The sequence below is a fragment of the Apium graveolens genome, chromosome 3, assembly GCF_009905375.1.
Source record: "Apium graveolens cultivar Ventura chromosome 3, ASM990537v1, whole genome shotgun sequence".
Lineage (NCBI taxonomy): Eukaryota > Viridiplantae > Streptophyta > Magnoliopsida > Apiales > Apiaceae > Apium > Apium graveolens.
The window spans coordinates 258,951,408-258,973,511 of NC_133649.1; the positions used below are offsets into that span (position 1 = coordinate 258,951,408).

The window sequence follows — 22,104 nt, forward strand, 5'->3', positions numbered from 1 at the left end:
CGTTTCTTTGGATTCTTGATTCATATTCTGTTGGTAACACATGGAGATTGATATATTCTAGTGTTTGGAATATATCAAAGCATACCGATTGTCCCGGTTGCTAAGCGATGGACTGGATAAGGATATTTTGGATTGAGTGTGTCTTAATCCTGAGGACCGGGATGACTGGTGCCTCGACGTGGGCCGTAGTGCCTGGGTACCCGACTGGATCTATATACTGAGATATTGATCTACATTATATTCTGACTGATCAGCAGAATATAGATGCGAACTTGGGTCCAGTTTAGTTTATTTATACTCGCAAGTAATGGCCTTCTTTCTATTCTCATGAGGTTATATCTTGGCAGATATACCTGGGATGGCGGATTCATTTAAAATGCTTTAACACTGTTTATATGTTTGTGGACTTGTTGAGCAACTTTTGGCTCACCCCTTTTGTTATTATTCACCTTATTATTTTTAGTTAAGAAGGAATATGAAACCAATCAGGACTCGAGTGGTAAAGAAGCGAGTCAAGCCTCGGGATCCTCTTATACCCAAGGTGTTGATCCCAATCCAGGAAGAAAGCTTTGAGTTGCCCGAGCAGGTGGAGTGTTGATAGATAGTAGGTGTGTATGTTTGAATAAAAGTTGAACTTAGCTTAAAATGAATTAGACAATGGTTTGTAATAAAGAGAGTTTGTGAGACTTTGAATGTTGGTTTGTAATAAAAGTAGTTAGTGGTTCTTGTTTTCATACTTCAACCTAAAAAGATCCTGGTTAGTGTTAAAGGGGTTTAATTTCATTTCTTTATTAATTGTTAATCAAATTGTACAGGTTTGGTGATTAGCTAGTAACCCCCAGACTTATACCCCGGGTCTGGAGGGCGTTACATATAGTCCTTGTGTGTGCGTGTGTTCCCATCCCCGGGTGTGTTCAATGTCGTGCATGTTGTGGGTGTGTGGCGGTACCGCCATGTAGCCGCCCTGTTTCTTGTTTCTGTCGGCCTGTTCGACTGGTGGTCTGGTGCGCGTGTTTACACGCGTTGGTTTTGAGAATTATTTTATTTTCGGCAGGAAAATGATTTAATTAGATTTTTGAAATAAAATAAATTATGCGGAATTATAATAATTAATCGATGAAATTCACGAAGGATGTCCGATGTAATTGGGAACCCGTGAATTTTATCGCCGTCGGCGATGAGCCTCGGTGAGCCGACGGTGGACTGTGATGATGTAATCTGAGTCCTACGAATAAAAATATAAAAATACGAATAATAATTAGTAATCGGATTTGAATTGGTGTTTGGGAATTTGTGGAAATTGCGATTGTTGTTGTTGGTTTGACGTCGAATTATTTCAGGATAGTCCAATAAATTGGGGAAACACTGCCCGATTTCTGGGAAATCTAATAACGGAAATACGGGATCGTATCCAATAATTATCGGGACGTCGAGCGAATATATATATATACATAGATATCTTTTACGAAATCTGTTTACGAAATCTGTTTGTTTGTCATGGTGAAATATTTTGCCAAAACTAATAACCCTAGTTTCCAAATATGACAGGTATACGTATTTTCTAAAAGCAAATGTCGAACCGACTTTCGAGGACGTGAACCCTAACTGATACGTGTATTGCAATAATGCGTATGTTACGAGTCGGGTTTTGTTAACGTACGGATAGATTGTTAGCGATGATATGTCAAGCATATTCGGACATCTAATTTAGGGTATTTCGGTTCTATAGGTTTCAATCAAAATCCCGAACATCCCGGTCGGTGCAAAGATAGCCAATAATAGCTGTTAAAGCGTATCAAGTCAAGTACCCCTGACCATATCTTTATGGTTCACTAATATATGAACAACTGTTGATTTAAATTACGTGCTGGAACGAAATTGTTTTAAGTTACGTATCCCCTGTATTTCAAAATGATTTGTTAACTTGTTTTTTGGGGGAAAATTAACTTCTGAAAATACCTATCTCTAAATTTTGAATAAAATGAAAATGTTTTGGAAGGTGTGTTGTGATAAAACTGTTTAAAAGAGATAGGTAAGTGGTTTGAAAATTAGATAAAGGGATCAGATAATTGGATGAGCGTGCGCAAGGGCCTATAACGGCCAAGAAGATAGCGTAAGAGGCTAAGTTGGTTACGCACCCTATTTAAACCACTTAGTCCAGCGTGACAGAGACCTAGCTAGTCTCTGAGTTCTGGAACAAGTTTCATGGGATGGAAGATGGAGCCGTCCTATGAAGATAGCCTGATCAGCTGTCTCGTCAGGGATCATCCAATACATAAATATCTGAGCTTGATGATTTTATGGTTCCCGTGACGGAATAAATGTTTTGGGTCCCCGTAACGGGACAAATGGTTTTATGGTTCCTGTAATGGAACGAAAGATTTGGAAATGAGAATAACATGTTAAAATTGAACTCTAGTATTCACACAACACAACTAATGAGATATTCTATAAAGCATTCTAGTTATTGATATCCAGTTTTACCTGTTTACTTGTTTTTATAAACGAGTTATGAATTATGTTCCTATAATTGTTTATCATAAACTGTTTTTGATTATTATTGTTGGGAATATGTTGTGAACTTGATGATTACATTAACAAAACACCTTAGTAGATTTAACTTAGTGAAAAATGTAGCACTCGACGGATGATCAAATATTGTCCCGACTGATGACTCAATTATAGTCCCGATGGATGATGATTTGTCATCCATCGAGTGAGTAGCTTATGTAATAATAAGTATTGTAACTCATTTTTGCAAACAACTTTGTATAGATTTTGTAGTAGCATATGAGTCATGTTGACTCTTATTAGATATGAAGAATAGGTTGATTAGTTGTAAATATAAGATGTCTTGTAATTCTGTATAAGTGAAATGAAGTCAAGTGTCAAATAGCTACCCGACGGTTGATCAACAAAGCTACCCGACGGATGACAAGCATGTACCCGACGGATCATCAATTCAAATGTCTGTTGATAGTGACAACACAGTCACATGCGTTGGGTGTTTGCAAAAGGAATGTGGCATCCTGTTTAACAGGAAATGAAAAACAAAGAAGCATTACCATTTCCATGCAAGTTAAGAAGATTTTCAAAGATGCTGGAATAGAGTAGTGAAGCAGCATGGAGTTTGACTTGATAGTTTTATTTTATTATCCTGTCTTATTACCATGTAAACTTGGTGGTATATAAACCAAGTGTAGCTAGTAGAACAAACAACCAAGCAAAACTAGAAAAAGCTGTAACTGTTAAGAATTTCTCTGTAGTTTGTTTGTTCACTTGTAAAGCAGCTGTGAGATAATTTGTTCATCACAGAATTCTTAATTCGATATATATATATATATATCTTGTGGATACTTTCAAATCCACCAGATAGTTTTAAAGACTTGTGTTTTTATACTTTGTGTTTTTGATTTATTTAACTTGTGATTCCGCACCTTACAAATCAAAACACTTATATATGTAGTTTGAGTTAGAACATTTTATAGTTCAAGAAAAAGTTTACTAGAATTACATTCAACTCCCCTTCTGTAATTCTTGCTGCATTGTTAGGGACTAATAATTGGTATCAGGGCAAGCTCTTGAAGCACAAAGAGTTTAAAGATCACAACAAATAGCAAGATGAACAAGAAGGATGTTGGAGTCAAGATTCCTTTTCTAGGAAAAAAATAATTACCATCACTGGAAGGTAAAGATGCATCTTCATTTACTTTCTCAAGATGAGGCCTATGTAGATTGCATAGAGAGAGGTCCTCATGTACCGATGAGAGCTGTAACTGGAAATGAGCCATCAGTTCCCAAGCCAAGGCATGAATGGTCGGATCCTAATATTGAACATGTCAGGAAAGACAAGAAGGCCATGAATATTCTGTTCAATGGAGTTGATGGTGACATGTTTGATAACATCATTAATAGCAAGACAGCCAAGGAAGTTTGGGATTGATAAGTGGCATTTTATACCACTTAGAACGTCTTAAAATGGCTTAAATTGGTGTCTTGAAATCAAGTATTTTGTGTATTTGATGCGTTTTTCTAGTGTTTATGCATTTCAGGGTATTAGTTGCATTTCGGAGGAGGAATCATCAAGAATAAGCCTTGGCATGTGTTCACCATTGCGAGAGGAAAAGAACGGGCAGATTACGGCGAAGAAACGGAGCAAACCTGGAAATTTTCCAGTAGGGCGCGCAGAAATGCTGAGCGGCCGCGCAGGGTCGGGGAAAATAATATATTGTTTTAGACTTCTACTTCTGTTTGGCTTCCAACTTCTATGTAATCTGAGTTTTATGGGACTATTATATAAGTAGATTTGAGACGTTTTTCACAGAGTATTAAGAGGGGATTATATTTTAGATTGTGTTTTGCAAGAAGCGAAGGAGATAAGGAAGAAGACCGATTTAGCACACAGCAACGAAGAGGAAGCATATATTCTTGTGATTCTTGTTTCGTTGTAATGTTGGATGCTAGTTTTCTTGCTTTGACTTATTTACTCTTGTGACGTACTCTGTTTTAATATAATTAGTTTAGTTGTTATTTTCTTGTGTTCGTTTATCATGATTTCATATGAACCCATGATGGCGATAAGTTCTATTATGGGCTAATCGTGATCATGGGGTTGCAACGGATTTATTATGGAATTCTTTAGTTAATTGTTTAATACTTTAGTGTGTGATGATTGCATGATATCTAGTATTGGTTGTGCGTATTCGTCTTATGTGCGTCGCGAACATATAAGATAGGGTGTTAATCTCTTGTGAAGCGACGGTGGATCTTGAGATTTAGAACTTGCCATGCTAGCATAGGTTCATGTACATTGTGCATGATTAGTGGGTAACTCTAACAGTTTTATTTGCCCTATGTAATCAAAAGGAATAACTTGTGCTTAAATCGTTGTGTTGTCAATTTCTGTAGACATATAGGAACTCAACATAATTGATGACTATTCAATTTCTATCTTAATTGTGGATGTTTGGTAGAATGGTATTAGTACAATGAAAGTTGGCTTTTATCAGTTTCGTGTTATTCGATTAATATCATCACTGTCACATGCTAAAGGTAATAACTATGGCTATAGAAGGAAGTAATAATGAAGTTATGATCTCATGAGTGTTTTATTATTGATAAATTGAAGTGTTAGTTAAGTGGTTAATTAAGTAGTTAATTATAGTTAATATTTAATCAACAATTTTAAGTGTTATTATCTTAACATTGAGAAGTAATCATACATTGGTGAGTGAGTTAAATTAGACAATAAATTAGTCTGAGTCTCTGAGGGAACGAACTAGAAAGTATTCTATATTACTTGCGAACGCGTATACTTGCGTGAATATTAGTGCGTGATTTCGCCCTAACAAGTTTTTGGCACCGCTGCCGGGGACTCGGCGTATTTGTTTAGTTTATGTACTTACCATCATTGGTCATTAGGACTCAGTGATTAGGACGTAGTAGTTAATTACTCTTTTCGGTTGTGTTTCAGGTACTTTAGCAAACGTTTATGCAAACTCGTTCTCGTGCTCGCAAGAGGACCTTAGATACAGCTGAGGAGAAAGACGAAGTTCTTGATACACCGGAGAAGTTAGATTTTGAGGATTCGGATTCAGGAATTAAGCAGAAAGAACCAGTAAACATGGGAGATCATACTGTTCAAGCTGATCCAGCTCTTATGGATTTTTCTCGGCCTAAAATTGATGACATTCAGTCAAGCATCCTTCATCCGGCTATTCAAGCTAACACCTTTAAAATCAAGCCGGGCACTATTCAGATGGTGCAGAATTCTGTTTCTTTTGGAGGAGCGGCAACTGAAGACCCCAACATGCACATAAGGAATTTTGTCGAGATTTGCAGCACTTTTAAGTATAATGGCGTGACTGATGAGGCTATCAAGTTGAGGCGTTTCCCATTCTCACTGAGGGATAAGGCTAAAGACTGGTTACATTCTGAACCAGCTGGGTCAATCACTACGTGGCAAGATCTTGCGCAAAAGTTTCTGGTGAAGTTTTATCCAATGGCAAAGACTGCTGCTATGAGGAGTGCTCTTACTCAGTTTGCGCAGCAACCTACAGAATCTATGTGCGAGGCTTGGGAACGCTACAAGGAAATGTTGAGAAAATGTCCACATCATGGAATGCCGGATTGGATGGTAATCACTGGTTTTTATAATGGTTTGGGGGCTCAATCTCGGCCCATGCTCGATGCAGCAGCTGGAGGCGCCTTATGGGCTAAAAGCTATACTGAGGCGTACAATCTTATTGAGACGATGGCTGCAAATGAGCATCAAAACCCAACTCAGAGGATGACATCAGGCAAGGTAGCAGGTATTCTGGAAGTTGATGCAGCCACCGCTATTGCAGCCCAGCTCCAAGCGCTATCAATGAAGGTTGATTCTTTGGCTACGTATGGAGTTAATCAAATAGCTATGGTTTGTGAGCTTTGTGCAGGTTCTCATGCTACGGATCAGTGTTCTCTTGTCAATGAATCTGTTCAGTATGTGAATAATTATCAGCGACAACAGCAGCCTGTGCCAGTGACCTATCATCCTAACAACAGAAATCATCCAAATTTCAGCTGGGGAAATAATCAGAATGCTATTCAGCCACCATATCAGCAAGGAGTGAGTAAACAGTTTAACCCACCTGGATTCCAGCAACCACAGCAGTATGCTACAAGACAATCATATCCTCAACAGGGAAGTGCAGCTGCACCTACTAGTGCTGATTTTGAGGAACTTAAGCTGTTGTGCAAGAGTCAGGCGGTTTCTATCAAGACCTTGGAAAATCAAATCGGTCAATTAGCCAATGCAGTGCTCAATCGTCAACCTGGCACTCTTCCCAGTGACACGGAAGTACCAGGCAGGAAGGATGCTAAAGAGCAAGTCAAGGCTATTACCTTAAGGTCGGGAAAAGTAGCTGATGCTGAAAAGGCAAAAGAAGTCGAAGCTGAAGTTCGAGATGAAGAATCTAAGCAAAGGGAGAAAGCGGCGGAACCAAGGAAGACTACTGTTGAACACACTCTGCCTGAGGCTAATACAGGGGAGAAATAGCTCTATCCTCCACCACCTTTTCCTAAGAGATTGCAGCAACAAAAGCTGGATAGACAGTTCGGGAAGTTTCTGGAGGTGTTCAAGAAACTTCACATCAATATACCTTTCGCTGAGGCTCTGGAACAAATGCCTAGTTATGCGAAGTTTATGAAGATTATTCTTTCAAGGAAGGTGAAACTGGATGACCTTGAAACCGTTGCTCTTACGGAAGAATGCAGCGCGGTTCTGCAACAAAAGTTACCACCAAAACTGAAAGATCCAGGAAGTTTCACCATTCCTTGCACCATTGGCAATCTAACTTTTGACAAGTGCCTTTGTGATTTGGGAGCAAGCATTAATCTGATGCCGTTGTCGATCTTTAAAAAGCTGGACCTACCTGATCCAAAACCCACATACATGTCGCTACAATTGGCGGACCGTTCCATTACTTACCCAAGGGGCATAGTTGAGGATGTGCTCGTCAAGGTGGATAAGCTCTTCTTTCCTGCTGATTTTGTTATTCTGGATTTTGAGGAAGATAAAAAGATTCCCATAATCTTGGGGAGGCCTTTCTTGGCGACTGGACGTACCTTGATAGATGTGCAAAAAGGAGAACTTACTATGCGGGTTCAAGATCAGGATGTGACCTTCAACGTATTCAAGGCAATGAAATTCCCTACAGAAGATGAGGAGTGCTTAAAAGTGGATGTGATTGATTCTGCGGTTACTTCGGAACTCGATCACATGCTAATGTCTGATGCATTGGAAAAGGCCTTAGTGGGGGAATTTGATAGTGATGATGAAGATAGCAACGAGCAATTACAATATCTGAACGCTTCTCCCTGGAAGCGAAAGCTAGATATACCATTTGAATCTCTTGGTACTTCTGACCTCAAGAACGCTGAAGGGAAGCTCAAACCATCAATAGAGGAAGCGCCTACCTTAGAGCTCAAACCATTACCTGAACACTTGAGGTATGCCTTTTTAGGTGGTTCATCTACGTTACCTGTTATTATTTCAGCTGACCTTTCAGGTAGTGAGGAAGACAAGCTCTTAAGGATTTTGAGAGAATTCAAATCGGCTATAGGATGGACTATAGCAGACATCAAGGGGATAAGTCCCTCATATTGTATGCATAAAATTCTGTTAGAGGAAGGTAGTAAGCCAACTGTGGAACAGCAGCGAAGACTGAACCCAATCATGAAGGAGGTGGTGAAGAAAGAAATTCTGAAATGGCTAGATGCAGGCATCATTTATCCTATTTCTGACAGCTCGTGGGTGAGCCCTGTACAATGTGTTCCTAAAAAGGGAGGTATCACTGTGGTCGCAAATGAAAAGAATGAGCTCATCCCTACTCGAACAGTTACAGGATGGAGAGTATGCATGGATTATAGAAAATTGAACAAAGCCACAAGAAAGGATCACTTCCCTCTCCCATTCATTGATCAAATGCTTGACAGATTGGCGGGACATGAGTATTTCTGTCTTCTGGATGGGTATTCCGGGTATAATCAGATTTGTATTGCACCAGAGGATCAGGAAAAGACTACCTTCACTTGTCCATTTGGCACATTTGCTTTTCGTAGAGTTTCGTTTAGGTTATGTGGCACCCCGACCACCTTTCAGAGATGTATGATGGCTATATTCTCTGACATGATTGGAAATAACGTCGAAGTGTTCATGGATGACTTCTCCGTCTTTGGACACTCATATGATGAATGCTTGAATAATCTGCGCGCCGTACTCAAAAGATGCGTGGAAACTAATTTGGTGCTTAATTGGGAGAAATGTCATTTTATGGTGCGTGAAGGCATTATCCTTGGGCATAAGGTCTCTAGCAAAGGTCTGGAGGTGGACAAGGCCAAGGTGGGAGTCATTGAAAATCTTCCCCCACCTAATTCAGTGAAAGGAATCCGTAGTTTTCTCGGTCATGTGGGTTTTTATCGGCGATTCATCAAGGACTTTTCAAAGATATCTAAGCCGTTGTGCAATTTACTTGAGAAAGATGTGCCTTTCAAATTTGATGATGAATGTTTGGCAGCATTCGAGACTATCAAGGAGAGTTTGATCACGGCACCAGTTATTACAGCACCAGATTGGACAGAACCGTTTGAGATGATGTGTGATGCGAGTGACTATGCGGTAGGTGCAGTTCTGGGACAGCGCAAGAAAAATCTCTTCCATGTGGTCTACTATGCGAGTAAGACTTTAAATGGGGCCCAATTGAACTACACCACTACTGAGAAGGAGCTTTTGGCTATAGTCTTTGGCTTTGAGAAATTTCGATCTTATCTGCTTGGTACGAAAGTGACAGTATTCACTGATCATGCAGCTATTCGCTATCTGGTTTCTAAGAAGGATTCGAAGCCGAGACTCATTTGTTGGGTGCTTTTACTTCAGGAATTTGAGTTAGAGATCAAAGATAGAAAAGGTACCGAGAATCAAGTAGCTGACCATCTCTCTAGGTTGGAGAATCCCGATTCTACTTCACAAGATAGGACGTTAATCAATGAATCTTTTCCGGATGAGCAGTTGTTTGCAATTCAGGAGGAAGAACCATGGTTTGCAGATATTGTAAACTATCTTGTCAGCAATATAATGCCTCTTAATTTGACATCCGCGCAAAAGAAGAAGTTTCTGCATGAGGTGAAGTGGTATATGTGGGATGAACCATATTTGTTTAGACAGGGAGCTGACCAGATCATCAGAAGATGTATCCCGTTCTGTGAGACGGAGGGGATATTACGAGACTGCCATTCCACGGTTTATGGTGGACACTATGGAGGTGAGAAAACAGCAGCTCGTATTCTACAAGCAGGTTTTTTCTGGCCCACCTTGTTCAAGGATGCTCATCAGTTTGTTTTAAGGTGTGATCGTTTCCAAAGAGTGGGAAATTTGTCAAGGAAGGATGAGATGCCATTAAATGTGATGCTTGAAGTCGAGGTCTTTGATGTATGGGGAATCGATTTCATGGGGCCTTTTATCTCGTCTTGCAATAATCAGTACATTTTGCTGGCAGTCGATTATGTCTCAAAATGGGTCGAAGTTAAAGCTTTACCGACAAATGATGCAAAGGCAGTGCTAAATTTTCTTCATAAGCAAATTTTCACAAGGTTTGGAACACCTCGGGTAATCATAAGTGATGAAGGATCGCATTTTTGCAACCGTAAGTTCACTTCTATGATGCAGCGTTATAATGTGAATCATCGAGTAGCTACTGCCTATCATCCGCAAACAAATGGTCAAGCGGAAGTGTCTAACAGAGAGATAAAGCGCATCCTAGAGAAGGTTGTTTGTCCATCAAGGAAGGATTGGTCTTTAAAGCTCGATGAAGCTGTTTGGGCTTACAGAACAGCATACAAAACTCCACTTGGTATGTCACCGTTTCAGTTGGTGTACGGTAAGGGATGTCATCTACCGGCGGAGCTTGAGCATAAGGCCTACTGGGCATTGAAGAAATTGAACCTGGATTTAGATGCAGATGGTAAGAAAAGAATGCTTCAGCTTAATGAACTTGATGAATTTCGACTTCAAGCGTACGAGAATAACAAAATGTATAAGGAAAAGGTGAAAAGGTGGCACGATAGGAAGCTACATCCTAAGTTGTTTGTGCCAGGGCAACAAGTTCTGTTATTCAACTCTCGGCTCCGACTTTTTCCTGGGAAGTTGAAATCAAGGTGGTCTGGACCTTTTATTGTCAAAACTGTGTTTCCACATGGAGCGGTGGAAATTTTTGAGAATGATTCGGACCAAGCATTCAAGGTTAACGGTCAGCGGTTGAAGCACTACTATGGGGACATGGCAAACCGAGAGGTGGTTAGTGCCATTTTGTTGACTACGTGAGAAAGGAACGGAACGTCAAGCTAATGACGAAAAAGAAGCGCTGCGTGGGAGGCAACCCATGAATTGTTGTTACAGGAACCCTTAGAAGTTAATAACCTATCCAAAAACACAAAAAAATCAGAAAACAGGGGCTGAAAATTTTTTTTTCCAGAGACCCTCTGCGCGCCCGCGCAGCTATGCTGAGTGGCCGCGCAGCTTGCTGCGCGCCCGCGCAGAAATGCTGAGCGGCCGCACAGGGGTCGAGTTCCAGAAATTTTTTTTACAGTTCAGAAAAAAAAAAAACACAAAAACACATTACAGCCCATAAACCCACGAATTCTTTTCCCATTACCCCATGATTTTATCCCTCAACCCCACTCCTAATCTAATTTAACCTACTCCACACCCTATATATACATACACCTATCCTACATATCTCCCACAACTTCTTACACTTAAACCCTCTCATAAACATCAAAAATCAGTTCTTACACACTTTTATTCACAAATCAATGGCACCCAAGAGAGCACGCACTATTGACAGCAGCAGCACAGTTCCTACTGCTGATTCATCAAGGGGTACTGGTACGAGGCCTCGATTAACTGACAGAGCCGCGGAGGAGGAGTACACTAGGCTGTTGGGGAAGCCGATTCTGAAGGAGAGGGGGTTTTTACCATCAGAGAGGGATGGTGAGTTGTTGCCCATGATTGCAGAGAAGGGGTGGATAGCTTTTTGTGAGTCACCCGAAGCAGTACCGATGAGTGTTGTTCGCGAGTTCTAGGCGAACGCGAAAGCTGAAAAGAATGGGTTTTCTGTAGTTCGGGGGCTGATGGTTGATTATCATCCTGCGGCGATTCGCCGAGTGATTGGACAGCAAGAGAGGAAGCCCGAGGAGGAGAACTGGAATGAAAAGACTGCTGAGGATTTTGACTTGGATTTGATTTGTGCGACTCTCTGTCGACCGGGCACAGTTTGGAACCGCAGTCCAGCCAATAATGAGTATCTTCACTTTCCGGCGATCGCCATGAACAGGTATGCCCGTGCATGGAACGTATTTATATGTGCTAATATTTTGCCTTCTTCACATGCACACGAGGTCACAGTTGAGAGAGCACAGTTGTTGTGGGGAATTCTGAATGAGGAATACTATGTGGACCTTGGTGAGTTTATCTACCAAGGAATTCTGAAGTTTTTGAGGGGAGCAAAGCATATGAACATCCCTTATGCATCCACGGTTACAAAGCTATGCCGTGCAGTAGGAGTGAACTGGCCGGATCATGAGCAGTTGCAGTTGCCAGCAGCTCCTATAGATTCTGGCACTCTGAATGGAATGCAGGAGTGGACCGGTGGTGAGCCTGAGGAGCATGGGCTGGGTTATCGTCTTCCAGGAGGGCGTCCAGCACGAGGTGCTACTATGGCCAGGCCAGGGCGTGGTGAGGCTAGTTCTTCGAGAGCTCAGGAGGGTGCTGGGATGGGTGATGCCCAGTATAGGAGGCTTTCACGGCGGATGGATGCCATGTATGAGACGCAGAGCAGGTTTGCTCAGGAGCTCACCCTTGCGTTAGGGACTGCTTTTCGAGGCCTTGGAGCTGATATCCAGTGGCCAGTTTTTGGTGAGGACTCTGCATACCCGCCGCCTGATACTCCACCCACTGAGGGTGATGATGATGATGACTCCGAGTAGGTATACCCTGTGTTCCTTTCTACTACCTTCACTGGGGACAGTGAAGATTTTAAGTTTGGGGGTGGTAGTTAAGGAATATTTTGGTGTGTGTCATATAGCTGCATATTCATGATAGTTAGTTAATATAGTTGCATAATTTTTGCCATATAGTTTTTTTTTTTATGTATAGCTTTATTTGTTGTCATATCATATAGCTCATGCATATACCATGATCCCTTTTGCAATGATTTATCGACTGAATTGTGATATTGATGTGAGTGTAGTGATAGCATTAAAGTGATATTAAGTTGTGTAGGTTGATATGCATGCTAGAAGCACTTGTATTGTCACTAAGTCTTAGAGATTGCTGAAGGACTAGATTGTTGTTATGATCTGATTATTTTCGAGGATAATCTATTTATTATGCTTAGAATTTGATAATAGGTTCTTAGTGGTAAAGGCATGAAAAAGAAAAAAAATGGAGTAAAAATGGAATTTGTTGCTAGTTGTGGCTAGGCATCAAATGGCTAGTAGCCGGCTCGCATGTTATGCGAGTAGTCTAGGGTTGAGCAAGATGGAGCGAAACGCACTTGCTCAGAGTTAAAAAAAAAAAAAAAATTTGCGTAATTGATCAAGAGTGGGCTCTTTGGTATTCGAGTTATTAAGTTCTTAGGGGACTTTGTGCCTAGTGACCTAAGGCTTTTAGAGTCTGGGATCCGCTAACCTAACGCTCGTTACATGGATACCATTGTATAAGTCTTTTGTGGACCTCACTCATTACACGGTCAAATAAGCATTTGCGTTGTAAATAAAAAGCACGATTCCGTAGTAAGCTCTAAAGTTCTTGTAGTGTTGTATATCATTTTGTGCCTAGAATTTTTATTCTTTGTATAATCGTAGGATTGCCTTGAGGAAAGTCTAGTCATAGTAATTGGTCTAGTTCCGAAGCATATCTGTTAAGCATTTGCACACACCACATTCTGGCGGTATATCCGTTTGCATGAGTTTCTTGATCTTTAGTGTCTAATTGCATTCGTTGAGACGTGAAAATTTGGTTGGTTAATTGTAGTAAGGGGGATCGTTGCATTTTCATATAGATTGCATTCATGCATATTTTTATTTGTTTTTGAGTCTGTGACGCTTGAGGACAAGCATCGATTTAAGTTTGGGGGTGTGATAAGTGGCATTTTATACCACTTAGAACGTCTTAAAATGGCTTAAATTGGTGTCTTGAAATCAAGTATTTTGTGTATTTGATGCGTTTTTCTAGTGTTTATGCATTTCAGGGTATTAGTTGCATTTCGGAGGAGGAATCATCAAGAATAAGCCTTGGCATGTGTTCACCATTGCGAGAGGAAAAGAACAGGGCAGATTACGGTGAAGAAACGGAGCAAACCTGGAAATTTTCCAGTAGGGTCCTGCGCGCCCGCGCAGCAATGCTGAGCGGCCGCGCAGCAGCCTTGCGCTCCCGCGCAGAAATGCTGAGCGGCCTGCGCAGGGTCGGGGAAAATAATATATTGTTTTAGACTTCTACTTCTGTTTGGCTTCCAACTTCTATGTAATCTGAGTTTTATGGGACTATTATATAAGTAGATTTGAGACGTTTTTCACAGAGTATTAAGAGGGGATTATGTTTTAGATTGTGTTTTGCAAGAAGCGAAGGAGATAAGGAAGAAGACCGATTTAGCACACAGCAACGAAGAGGAAGCATATATTCTTGTGATTCTTGTTTCGTTGTAACGTTGGATGCTAGTTTTCTTGCTTTGACTTATTTACTCTTGTGACGTACTCTGTTTTAATATAATTAGTTTAGTTGTTATTTTCTTGTGTTCGTTTATCATGATTTCATATGAACCCATGATGGCGATAAGTTCTATTATGGGCTAATCGTGATCATGGGGTTGCAACGGATTTATTATGGAATTCTTTAGTTAATTGTTTAATACTTTAGTGTGTGATGATTGCATGATATCTAGTATTGGTTGTGCGTATTCGTCTTATGTGCAGTCGCGAACATATAAGATAGGGTGTTAATCTCTTGTGAAGCGACGGTGGATCTTGAGATTTAGAACTTGCCATGCTAGCATAGGTTCATGTACGTTGTGCATGATTAGTGGGTAACTCTAACAGTTTTATTTGCCCTATGTAATCAAAAGGAATAACTTGTGCTTAAATCGTTGTGTTGTCAATTTCTGTAGACATATAGGAACTCAACATAATTGATGACTATTCAATTTCTATCTTAATTGTGGATGTTTGGTATAATGGTATTAGTACAATGAAAGTTGGCTTTTATCAGTTTCGTGTTATTCGATTAATATCATCACTGTCACATGCTAAAGGTAATAACTATGGCTATAGAAGGAAGTAATAATGAAGTTGTGATCTCATGAGTGTTTTATTATTGATAAATTGAAGTGTTAGTTAAGTGGTTAATTAAGTAGTTAATTATAGTTAATATTTAATCAACAATTTTAAGTGTTATTATCTTAACATTGAGAAGTAATCATACATTGGTGAGTGAGTTAAATTAGACAATAAATTAGTCTGAGTCTCTGAGGGAACGAACTAGAAAGTATTCTATATTACTTGCGAACGCGTATACTTGCGTGAATATTAGTGCGTGATTTCGCCCTAACAGGGATACCATTCAAATAATCTGTGATGGCACTGAACAAGTTAGAGAAAACAAGATATGGTTACTAATTCAGTAATATGAGCATTTCCACTGTGAAGAAGCTGAAACTCTCACTGATATCTTTAGTAGATTTCAAAAGCTACTAAATGCTCTGAAGCTGCATGGAAGAGTCTACCAAACCAAAGATTCTAACCTCAAATTCCTGAGATCCCTTCCAAAAGAATGGAAACCAATGACAGTCTCCTTGAGAAATTCACAAGAATACAAGGAGTTTACACAAGAGAGACTGTATGGAATTCTAAAGAGTTATGAGCTTGAAATAGAGCAAGATGAAAGAATGGAAAAAGGAAGGAAGAAAGGAGGGTCCATTGCACTGGTTGCTGAGTTAGAGAAAGAGAAGGAGATGAAAATAGAAAGGAGGGTCCACTGCACTGGGCAAGAGGCTGGTAGCAGAAAATGAAGATTCTTTGAGCCAAGATGATATGGATGATATTGATGAACATCTTGCATTTCTTTCCAGAAGATTTTCCAAGCTCAAGTTCAAGAAGAACTTTGGAGCAGCTAAGCCAAATTAAAACATGGCGGATAAATCAAAATTCAAGTGTTTCAAATGTGGCTTTGTCAGTTGGTGTAGAAAGTCAGATTCCAGCAAGAAGAAGTTTGAGCCTGTGGATTATAAACAGAAGTATTTTGAGTTGCTCAAACAAAAGGAAAGGGCTTTTATTACACAAGAAAAAGACTGGGCAGCAGATGGTCTGGATGAGGATGAAGATGTCAGCTATGTCAATCAAGCCCTAATGGCCAAGTCTGATGAAACAGAGACAAGTTCTTCAAGTAATTAGGTAATCACCACTAACCTTGCACATTTATCTAAAGCTAAGTGTAATGATGCAATAAATGACATGTCTACAGAATTATATCATTTGCGTGTTACACTTAAGTCCCTCACTAAGGAAAATGCTAAAATCAAAGAAAACAATTTTTTTTAAGTGAGAGGAATAATGTGCTAGAGTCTTAGTTTATTGAATTTGAAAAATTGAAAATAGAATGTAAGATTGCTAAGGATGAATTAAATGAGTCCTTGAAGAAAGAAGAGATTTTGAAGAAGCAGCTTGAACGAGAACATGAGGTGATTAAGGCATGGAAATCATCTAGAGATGTCCATGCTCAAATCACCAAAGTTGAAGGTATTGAGTCCTTTTGTGATGCAACCTGAAAAAAGAGTAAAGAGAAGCTGGAATCCAATTTGGTTGAATGATTGCTAACAGATGTAGACTCGACGGATTATGAGAGTCATTCGTCAGATAATCAAAAAGGTTATCTGTCGAGTGACATAAATCCTCATCCGTCGACTGTGAGCAAACCTGTGAGTAAAGCCGAACTTGCCAAGTTAAATAAAAAATATGGATCAGTTTCGAAAAACTTTTTTCAGGAGAATCAAGTCAAGTGAAGAAGGAGAAGAAAGTGAATGTTGGTCATCTGTCCATCAAGCAATTGAATGACAGATTAGAAAAGATTAAGGTTAAAACAGAAGCTAAAAAGAAAAACAATAGAAATGGGAAAGTAGGAATTAACAAACATAATAACTACACACCTGATAAGTATGCTCCAGGAAGAATCTGTGTTAAGTGTGGTAGTGCTAATCATTTGTCTGTTAATTGCAAACTTGCCATGCCTACTCCCATATTTGTACCACCTTCTTTTCCCAACATGAGTGTTATGCCTTCTATGTCTATGAATGCTATGTCTGCACAGAAAATGAATGCACAATTTTCTAATATGGCAATTGCACCTAATGCTTATTATGCTGTATTTAGTATGCCTCAAATGCCATTTAGCATGCCCTACTAGAATAACATGTTTGCAAATAGCATGCCCTTTCCTGTTAATCAAAATGTGCATGATAATTATGTTTTAATGACTGGTTTCAAAGGTCTAACTTAGATGACTAAGGATGAATCTGATATCCCCAAGTCAAACTGAGATAAAACCTAAGAAATAAAATAAGAAAGCTAACAAGGCAGGACCCAAGGAAACTTGGGTACCAAAATCAACTTGATTTGGTTTTGATATGTGCAGGGAAATAGAAAGAATCTGTGGTACTTGGATAGTGGTTGTTCAAGACACATGACTGGGGATTCTACCCTGATCACAGAGTTCAAGGAGAGAGTTGGCTGCAATTATTACTTTTCGAGATGACAATAAGGGTTATACTGTGGGATATGGCTTGATTTTTAAAGACAATGTCATCATTGAGGAAGTTGCCCTAGTGGATGGTCTCAAGCATAATTTGTTGAGTATCAGCCAGCTTTGTGACAAGGGCAATTCAGTAACCTTCAATTCAGAAGCCTGTGTTGTGACAAACAAGAGGAGCAATAAAGTGGTTCTCACGGGAGTGAGAAAAGGAAATATGTACCTAGGTGAATTCAACTCATCAAATGCAAAATTCGTTACTTGTCTTCTCAGTATAACAAGTCAAGATGAGAGTTGGCTATGGCACAAGAAGCTGTCCCATCTAAACTTCAAGACCATGAATGAGCTTGTAAAGAAAGAACTGGTTAGAGGTATTCCTCAAGTGGATTTTTCTAAGGATGGATTGTGTCATGCTTGTTAGAAAGGAAAGCAGATCAAAGCATCATTCAGAAAGAAGCTTGATTCAACAATTGAAGAACCTCTGTAATTGCTACACATGGATTTGTTTGGACCAGTCAATGTGTTGTCCATCTCAAGGAAAAGATTTTGCCTAGTAATTGTGGATGATTTCTCAAAGTTCTCTTGGACATATTTCCTAAAGTCTAAAGATGAAGCTAGTGAAGTCATCATCAATCACATAAGGCAAGTCAACAATCATCCTGATTTTAAAGTAAGAAGAATCACGAGTGACAATGGAACTGAGTTCAAGAATTCTGTGATGAGATCATTTTGTGAAGAAACTGGGATTATGCATAAATTTTCTGCAGCAAGAACTCTACAACAAAATGGAGTGGTAGAAAGAAAGAACAGATCCCTTATTGAAGCTGCAAGGACAATGCTTGAAGAATCAAAGTTACCAACATACTTTTGGACTGAAGCTGTGAATACTGCCTGCTACACTCAAAATATCTCTTTGGTGAATCAAGAAAAATGCATGACTCCCTACCAATTGTTCAAGAAAAGGAAACCAACTCTAAATTTTCTTCATGTCTTTGGCTGCAAATGTTATATCTTGAAGAATCAAACTGATCATAATGGGAAGTTTGATACTAAAGCAGATGAAAGAATCTTTGTTGGATATGCTGTGGGAAAAGCATATAGAGTCTACAATCTATGAACCAACATTGTTGTGGAATCAATACATGTTGTGTTTGATGATAAAACGATTGAAGGACTACAAGATGGAGAATTCCATAAGAGCCTCAAATTTGACAATATGGAGATGGTTAGTGATGACAGTGATGATGAAAGTGATCAAGAAAGTACAACTAAGGATAGTGCAGAAAAATCTACAACTAATGAAGCTAATGACTCATCATCCATCGAGTTACAAAATGCTTCATCCATCGGGAGGCAATCTACATCATCCATCGGGAGACAATCAGCCTCATCCGTCAGAACTCAAAGTGCTTCATCCTGTCGGGTCATTGAGAGAAGCTGAAAGTCAAGGTAGATCACTCACAGAAAGTTCCCCTCTCTCAAATCAAAGACTCACTAACTCAGGGGGAGTTTCTCATAATCAAAACTCAGTCACACATTAAGACAACAATGAGGCCTCTTCATCTAGAGCAAATCTACCACAACAGAGAAAATGGACAAGAGATCACCCCTATGAGCTAATTATTGGTGATGCATTTTCTAGAGTTCAGACAAGGAAAGTAACTTGAGAAGAATATCTATACAGTAGCTTCTTATCTAAGGAAGAACCAAAGAAGGTAAAAGATGCTCTGTTGGATTCTGATTGGATTTTAGCTATGCAGGAGGAGCTAAACCAATTTGAAAGGAATAAAGTTTGGAAGCTGGTACCCAAGCCTAAAGGAAAGAATCCAATAGACACTAAATGGGTATTCTGAAACAAGATGGACGAAAATGGCATAGTAGTCAGGAACAAAGCTAGATTGGTTGCTAAGGGCTATTGTCAACAAGAAGGAATAGATTTTGATGAAACCTTTGCTCTTGTTGCAAGACTTGAAGCTATCAGAATCTTCTTAGCCTATGCAGCCCATGCCAATTTGAAGGTCTATCAAATGGATGTCAAGAGTGCTTTTCTAAATGGAGATTTGGAGGAGGAAGTCTATGTCAGTCAACCTCCTGGTTTTGAAGACCCAAATTTCCCAAATCATGTCTACTATCTTTTGAAAGCACTCTATGGACTGGAGCAAGCACCTAGAGCCTGGTATGACACTTTATCAAAGTTCCTTTTGGAAAATCACTTCACAAGAGGTACTGTGGATAAAACTTTATTCTTTAGAAATGTTAATGGCTCTAGTATACTTGTTCAAATCTATGTAGATGATATTATATTTGGCTCTAAAGATGAAAAAGTTTACAAAAAGTTTTCCAAATTGATTCAAAGTAAGTATGAAATGAGCATGATGGGAGAACTAACTTACTTTCTTGGTTTACAAGTTAAGCAAGTTAGTGATGGAATATTCATTAGTCAAACTAAATACATTCATGATCTTTTAAAGAAGTTTGATCTAATGGATTGCAAATCTACAGAAACTCTCATGGCCACTGCAACTAAGCTTGAATTAAACAATACTGAAAAGTCTGTGAATATTTCAAGTTATAGGGGCATGGTTGGTTCACTTTTGTACTTAACCGCTAGTAGGCCAGATATATAGTTTGCTACTTGTCTTTGTGCTAGATTTCAGGCTGATCCTAGAGAATCTGATTTAGTAGCTATTAAGAGAATTTTCAGATATCTCAAGGGAACACCAAAACTTGGCATTTGGTACCCTAGAGATTCTGGTTTTGATCTAACTGGTTATTTAGATGCAGATTATGCAGGTTGTAAAATAGACAGAAAAAGTACAACAGGAACCTATCAGTTTCTAGGAAATAAGCTTGTGTCCTGGTTCAGTAAAAAGCAAAATTCAGTTTCTACTTCTACAGCTGAAGCTGAATATATTGCTCTGTTGTGCACAGATTCTATGGATGAAAAACCAATTATTGGACTATGGTCTACAAGTGGATAGGATTCCTATTTTCTGTGATAACACAAGTTCAATTGCCATCAATGAAAATCCAGTACAGCATTCAAGAACAAAGCACATAGACATCAAGTACCACTTCATAAGGGAACATGTGATGAATGGTACTGTGGAACTGCATTTTGTTCAAAGTGAAAAATAGCTTGCAGACATATTTACCAAGCCACCGGATAAATCCACCTTCTCAAGGTTGGTAAGTGAGTTAGGTATGCTTAATTATTCTTGAATCTTTTCAGATATTTTGCAAGTTGTAATGCAGCCAGAAATTTAATTGATTTTACAGTCTTGGATAAAATTTTGGCCAAGTCAAAATTTACATCCCGACGGATGATCATTATCCATCGAGTTCGATCATCCGTCGGAATATAATTTGTTAATAAAATCAATTATTTTTCTGGAATATCTTATAACTCGACGGATAACTGATTTATCCTCATCCATCGAATTCTCTCAATCCTAGCTCTTAATTCTCTGAACATTATCCATTGAGTATACTTACATTTTGTAAGCATAACACGACAAATACGTGATGGAATTTTTACAGTTTATTTTTAAACAGCTATTTTGGGCAATTTTTGTTGGTCACTTTATTTTACTTTATTATTTTTGACAGTTATTTTTTGAGAGAGTATAAAAGCAAAATTCATTTTCTTTACTTTTCTTTTATCATTCTCAATTCATCTGCTCTAACTTCTTTCTTTCTCAAAAGCAATTACCCTCTTTCTCTCTGCAATTTTTACTCTCTAACAATGGCACCAGTCGTCAAAATCATGTCTCAAACTGGCTTTATCTATGAGAAGAACAATTTCATAGCTCTAGTGAACAAGGTGATTCATCAGTCTGGAGACTACCACAAAATGATGGATTTTGTGCAAGGCTGTAAGCTCAACTATGCCATGCTAGAGTCTCCCACTATCTACTATATGGTTGTGGAGGAGATATGGACAACTGCAGTGTACAACTCAACTGACAAGACCATCAATTTCACTATTAAAGGTAAGGAATTATGTGTTAATAGTGACATTGTTAAAGTATGCTTTAGGATTCCTGATAATATTGTCACTACTCCACACACAGACACTGATATTATTAACATTTTAAACTCCATGGGTTATGCACTCAATCTCTAAATTAAGTGAAATTAGGAGATTGAGTCTTAGGAAAGAATGTAGTTACTAAAGTATTTTCTGGTAAAATTAGCAATTTTGATTCTGTTAATATCTCCATGTTCAATATGCTTTACATGCTAGTAACTAATAAATACTTCAATTTTAGTGATCTAGTCTTGTTTGAGTTGGGGTTTAAGTTAGGGGAGCTTAATAAGAGGGGTAAAAGTGTTTATTATGCTAGATTTTTCATGATGCTTGCTAACCACCTCTCTGAGGACATTGTGATTGAGAACCCAACCAACAAGTTAAATTGTTGGGTTCAAGAAAGAAGAATTATTGCAGATCTCAATAGAGCAGATCACCACAAAGAGGTGCCACTATTCTACTTTCGAGTAATGGAGGCACATCAGGTAAGTGAGGTAATTTCAACTGTCTCTACTCTTCCAACCTCAAACATTTCTTTGTCTTCTAGTGTAGCAGTGACATCTGTGTCAATGACCAGAGTCTCAAAAACAAAGACAAAGAAAGCCCCCTCTGGTGTCTCTTAAAAGATACCAGTTGTAAAATCCACTAAACACAAAGAGGGGGGTGTGAAGGTGGGAAAGACATGTGAGGGACAGGGTGAAAATCAAAGAAGCCCTAAGAATAAGGATGGTGAGCATAGTGT

The 22,104-nt window shown here is 39.1% G+C and overlaps 1 non-coding gene across 1 annotated transcript; it reads right to left on the reverse strand.

Moving 5' to 3' along the window:
- Positions 1-6,016: 6,016 nt before the first annotated feature.
- LOC141715716 (small nucleolar RNA R71) lies at positions 6,017-6,123 on the reverse strand. The gene has a single exon (XR_012572468.1). It is a non-coding gene; the product is annotated as a small nucleolar RNA R71 (small nucleolar RNA).
- Between the last annotated feature and the right edge of the window lie 15,981 nt (positions 6,124-22,104).